Genomic DNA, 6,682 nt, shown 5'->3' with positions numbered 1-6,682 from the left:
CTAGAGGAAGTGGTGGAGGCTGGTACAGTTGCAGCATTAAAAAGGCATCTGGATAGGTATATGAATAGGAAGGGTTTAGAGGGATATGGGCCAAGTGCTGGCAAATGCAACTGGTTGGCATGTGAACGGAAGGTTCTGTTTCTATGCTGTACATCTCTATGACTCTATGACTTTAAGTCAGCTATTGCTGAAGAAAAGAGATATAATGCCAAAGCTTTTCATTTTGTCCTTTTCAAAGCAAACATTTCAAATATTAAAAGGTACAAAATTTATGCTGAGAAAATGATAAGTGGAATCTGATTGGTGGAGGGGTAGCCATGGAGAATTCTCAATGAAATTATTGTCCCTCACACTTCTATTTAATTCAACAAACAGATAATGCCTGGACACATTCCTTCTGTCTACTGCGGATGTCTCAGGGCTGAACGTTATCAAAGTTTGACAAAATGTCGTGCTCTTCCAGCACCACTAATCCAGAATCTGGTTTCCAGCATCTGCAGTGATTGTTTTTACCAAAATGTCATTACTGTCAAGTTTCATGGAGGATTTCTGTACAAGGGGTCTAGCAAATTTTCTCAGGCTTTTGACCCAATTTTGCCTCAGTTACTAGATAGGAGGAAGATTCTTGAAGAAGGGCTTATGCCTGAAACGTCGATTCTCCTGTTCCTTGGATGCTGCCTGACCTGCTGCGCTTTTCCAGCAACACATTTTCAGCTCATTTACTAGATACCTTATCCTTGTAGCACCCTAATGGTGCATCTCTCATCTGATGCTAATCTGAATCTCCCACTCACTATAGCTGGAAAAACTTGCCACTGTAGGGATATCCCTGAATATTTGTCATCCCTGGCACTGGTGCCCTACTTAACAGAGCATTGCACACCCTGTCAATCTAAAGCTGCCCTGCACGATTGATGATATTTGTCCTGGACATGGCGCGGAAGGGGAAATTACCACCCCACTTTGCCAACAGGGATCTTGATGTTCTGGTGGATTGAGTGGAGCAGAGGCCTGGGTGGTGTCCATTGCCTTCAGGATCAACATGACAGACCAAGACAGCAGAACTGGCAAAACTGGTATGAGTTTGACTGCCTGGTTAGTGCAGTCTCAGTCATCCAGCGGAACACTCAGCAGTGTAGAAAGAAATAGCCTTCACATTTCTGCTATTGTTATTGTCAATTTCCTGTCTGCATCCTCACACTCACTGTACCTCTGCCAACCAAGACCAGTCTCTGCCAACCACTCTATCAAGGCCATTGCATTGCAGCATTTTTCTTCTCACGCTCAGCCACTCAAATCCTCCATCTCCCTCATCCTGCATTCCTTCTGCACTGTCTACTCACTCACCTGGGGCACCTCATCACTTTTTCCCCACCTGCACCAGAACTAAGAGTTCTTGCACACACCTTCACCTCACTCAATCCCTTGGTTTTTTCCCAGTTGATGAGAGAGTAGCCCATAATAAGGCAGGAAGAGCAAATAGTGATGGTGGGCTGACTGACATTCAGCTCTTCGCTATGTAGGAGGAGAGAAGCCTGACCCCGACTGCCCAGAATGGCTGTGTGACCATGCTCAATCCCCTGGACTGATCTTGGAGGCTGCCATTGACTTGCAGTGCTGGGACCCCATAACTGAAAAGTGTCTCTCTTGCCATGACTGAGCACTATTTCCTTTAAAGTTTGAGACATGGTCATGCATTGTGTCTGCAGTACATGGTGCAGGTGTAACATGAAAGCTTTTCCCAATTTCCTCCATCAATCTGTCCAAGATGGATTCCTGTCTCTCCCGATTAGATTTCTACCTTGTCAGATTTCACAGACAGAATCTGCATGGCAGCTTTTTGATCTTGTACTTTGGCTATAACAACTATGAACATTGTTATGATGACCCAAATGCAGCATTCCTGGAAGTGGTCACACTGTCTTCTGACATAATGGTATTAATCAAGCATGGTTCAGACTAAAATTGAATTACATGTACTCCAGAAACTGTTAGAACTACAAAGAAAGAGGACCACTGAAGTGTAATTCTTAAGTGAAATAAGAGTGAGTAACTGATGTGAGTGAAAATGAATAAAAGGTGAGAATGATCTCAAGTATGTTATTACTCCCATTGGTTCCCTCACTGTGTTGCTGGTGCAGTCCAGCTTCTATGCTCTTTAATTGTCACTGGCTCAGTCAGTGATGGTACTATTAAGCCACTTTTGATGAAGGAAATTGCAGTCCTACATCTGGTATACATTTTGACCCCTTACCAAACTCAATGATTTCTCTAAGTGCTGTTCAGCACAGAGGAATACTGATACATCAACTGAAGTAACATTCTGCTGGAGCTTTCTGTGCTCATGTTTAACATGATAGAATAAGACTTTATGGGTTCAGGTGAATGCTGAGGACCTTCAAAGCAATTCCTTTCTAAGTGTATTCCACCTATCTACTATATCTGGTATGTCTGTCCCGTTAGTGAGAAAAGGTGTTTCCAGGGATGGTGATGATGGTGACTGAGACATTAGTCTGGAAGGTATGATTCTGCATCACTGATGCCCCTTAACTATTCTGTCAACAGCTCTCTTGTTGAGGCATTAAGTCCCCTGGGTGACAGGGCTATATATGCCATAATTTATTCAGGTGATATTGTTACCCAGGTATAATCTTTTTATCAGATTTTGCAGCAGTTCAGTACAATTAAGTGGTTTAGTCAATTAGTCCAGAAAACAATTAAGAGTCAACCACATTGTGGTAGATTTGGGGTCACATGTAGGCCAGAACAGGGAGGATGGTAGACTTTCTTTCCTTAAAAGACATTGAGAACCAGTAGGATTTCATGACAAACGATAATAGTTTCATTGTTGCCATTAGATTAGCATTCAATTCTACATTTATTGGTTTAATTCAAATTTCACCATCTGCTTTGATAAGATTCAAACCCATCTCCCCAAACCCATTAACCTTGATCTGTGCATTTTCTAGCCCCATGACAATCCCACCACATCAGCTCCTCCCCATTTATCTGAGCACTATCTGGCTGCCATGTTTATAAAGAAGTTATCAGGCTATTGCCCTCTTTCTGTGTGCCAGTGTAGCATGAGTGAAATGAAGAGGCAGGATCAACTTAACTTTGCTGACCTTTTCTTATTCTATTGTCTCTTGCCAGGCATCTTTAGCCCCATCATCTTCATGTTTATGCCAAATATTTGGGCCAAGTGAAGAATTTGGAAGAAACAAAAAAACATTGTTTTTCATAAATTTACTCCTATCTGCATCAATGCAAGTTTTTAAAATAAAGTTCTTTAGAAGACAGAGAACAAAAACTAATTTATCTCTAGCAAAAATTTACATTAATTATTAAGAGAAAGCTTCAAGCATAGGAGTGTTCAAGCTTTACAACATAAATAAGATTAGTAAATGAATATTTCTACTAAATAAGAATTTATAAACATATGATCATTCTTATTTAAGCACACAATAAGGGAAAAGAGAATCCAGTGCAATGTCAGGTTTACACCCAATTCTTTAAACCAAAACATATTTGTAAATCAAAGAAAATACAGAAATTGTTGCAAAAATGCTGTTATGCAAAAAACCACACTTTGGATGTGACCTGGCAGATTTTCTGAAGAAGTGATTAACATCCTGGCTTCTTAAAATATTTGGAATGCAGAGAATAGATTCCATAACAACTCCCAACAAACAGAATTATATGAGGCACTAGAAAGTATTTGAATGTTTTATCTGCCCCCAGGTCCATGCACATATTTCTCAACTTCATGCACATCACTCTACAATTAAGTTTCTGCTCTTCCAAAGCAGTCAATATCAATTACTCAAATTCCGATAAATACCAGCACAGCCATCGACACCTATGTCCTGTGAGAGAATAAAATGAATTACCATTGTGCCATTGCCTCCCATAAATGCAAAAACACTTAATATATGGTGTTCAAAATCTTTCATTTTATTTCTTCCAGTTGTTGAAATATCTTTTTCTTCACTGGGCATTGCTTGCTGAGCTAGTATGTGTTGCATGTACCGAGTTGCCCATGAGAAGGAGGTGGAGCAGTCTGTGTCCTGTAGGTAGATGCACAGTGCCATTTGGGAATGAAAGCCAGGATTGTGATCCAGTGACAATAAACAAATGGCGATATATTTCCAAGTCAGAATGGTGACTACCTTGGAGGAGAACCTGCAGATAGTGGTGTTCCCATGTATCTGCTGCCCTTGTCCTTCTAAATGAATTGTTCGTGGGTTTGGAAGGTACTGCCTATGGATCTTTGACAAATTTCTGCAGTGCATCTTGTAGATAGTAGAAAGGTAATGTCACCTTAACTGCAGAAAACCGTAGGGTTGCTTACTCAATAAAGAGGGACAACTGGTGGTGGTTTAATTAGAGAGTCAGCACATCTCAGACAAAGAGTGATATTGAGAAGGTGGGACTTCCATGTGACCTCAACCTGTACAAGAATTGAACCAATACTGTTGGCATGCCTCTGCATCACAAGCCAGCCAACCAACCAAACAACTGAGCTAGCTAACCCCCACCATTCTTTTGGGAGAATGTTAATCATATTTATTTGCAATAAATTCATGGATTGAATTGTGTAGCTATCATTGCACATAGAATATCAAAGCATCATTGCTAGTTTAGCAGTTATACCAATTTCACCTGTTTTTGTAGACAGAGTGTCATTAAACGGAAATTAATCGAAGCTTTCCAAACAATGTGAATTCTGATTTTTTTTTCAGCTAAATAAGTACCTTTGCAAACATATAATCTATTTGATTAAAGTTTACTCATATCAACTGAGTAGCTGACGTTAATGTACTTGATTGAATTACAGTATGATACTAGCAAACTTAGAATGATTCAGATAGGGAGGAATGCACTTGTAAAAGATATGCAGTTTAAGTTTGATTAAGTGTGTTACTGTCTATTACCCTGAAACTTGTCAATGTCTTTGTTTCCCAGCGGTACAGCAAAATTAAGGGAGTGATCACATAACAGAATTGTATCCAGAAGAATATATATCAGAGTTAATTTTGGATTTTTTTCAACATTCTTAAGGTCTGTTGGCTCAAAAGTTAAAATAAGTGCATTTTTTGATATATCTTACTTCCGCTTTAATGTTCAAAACAAACAAATAACTCAAAAAGTATCTGGAAATGCTAACTCTTGACAGGACTTTGAAATTACATTTCAAAATTTTCCCTCTGATTTAGGACTATCAGGCTGTTCAAAATTATGGATCTGCCTTTCCATATAAAAGCTGGGAGTGAATTCCCTTCTGGTGGCCAGGCTCAGTCCACAGCCATGTCAAGGTTGATTAGTTGTTAATTAGCTGGAAGCAGAACTTCCCCTCAGCAACAGCAAGTCCTGCCTCAGAGGGCTGCCAACCAATAAGAGGCTGGTATCTCTACAGCAGCAACAGCACTGCTGGGAGAGTTGGTCACTATTTGTCATGTGATTTTATGCCACATAACAAGCTTGAATTCAAAACAGGTCTGTCAAGAAGAAGGCAAAGTCAAGACCATCTTCGGATTTTACTTCAAAGTAATATACTTTCATACTTAACGTTACTATACTTGGTAATTACATACCAGGCTCTGACACATCTGTATGACGTGTATTTGGTCATGATTAATCCATCTTCTTTGTGCACTCACATGCTCTCTATCTATCTTCTGGAGAGTCTCACTTTCTAATGTGTCTTGTAGTGTGCTTCTTCCGGTGTTCTAACTCCACCCACATTGTGGTATTTAGACACAGTGATGTGCAACTCCATGACATCATCACAGGTTTGCTCCAGAGTCTGAATGCCAGTACAGAATATCCACTATTAGTACTGAAGTGAGACCAGCAGAAAAATGTGCTGCACTGGAGCCGGGAGTGGGCTGGTGGGTTTAAGCTCCTACAAAGATGATTTATGAATGGTAAGGATCTGAGTTAATGGGAGAGATGTTTGAAACCTGATATCCCAAAGATATTTGAAATCTGATTTAACAGAGATAGGTATGAGATTGTCATTTTCAATCAAATGGTTATAGTAGCAGAAGGAAATACAGATTCAAAGAATAAAATCTATATTTAAGACAAATATCAAGTTGTTCTTCTATAGGAATTGAATGAATTTCAGTATTTTGCAATGGAGATGAAAGAAATAATAAATTACTTCAATGTGAATGTGTGGAGAATCTTTTTATATGAATGTTCATCATTCAAGTGGCCTGAGCCATCCATAGTTATCCTGCACCTGTGGTTTGTTAGTAAAAATGTCCTCTATTCTCATCAACTATTCAAAAGAAATTGTCTATTTTAATATAGTTTCCAAATGTTATTCATTGTAAATGGATTCCACATTAGCTAATACAGCAAAGTTTTTATTAACCGGCACCTATGGAATCAGATCTGTGCTGATTGCTCCAATGTTCTGGATGATTAAGAGGCATGTGTAATCCTGACCAAACAAAATTTCGAGACATCAACATCCCTCAAAAAAAGTCTATGTAATAACATCAATACACCTGCCAAAATCCATATAAAAACACATAGTAAATAATAGAAATGCAATGCGGGGGCTATACACATTATTGACATACTTTATATACAGCATACTCGGACACAGTACTTGAATTATATAACTTGCCGCTTTATCAAGAGTGCTAGTCGATCAGGCACTAGTTAAAAC

Source organism: Chiloscyllium plagiosum, chromosome 17 (genome assembly GCF_004010195.1).
Source record: "Chiloscyllium plagiosum isolate BGI_BamShark_2017 chromosome 17, ASM401019v2, whole genome shotgun sequence".
Classification (NCBI taxonomy): Eukaryota; Metazoa; Chordata; class Chondrichthyes; order Orectolobiformes; family Hemiscylliidae; genus Chiloscyllium; species Chiloscyllium plagiosum.
This window is presented reverse-complemented; position numbering follows the sequence as displayed.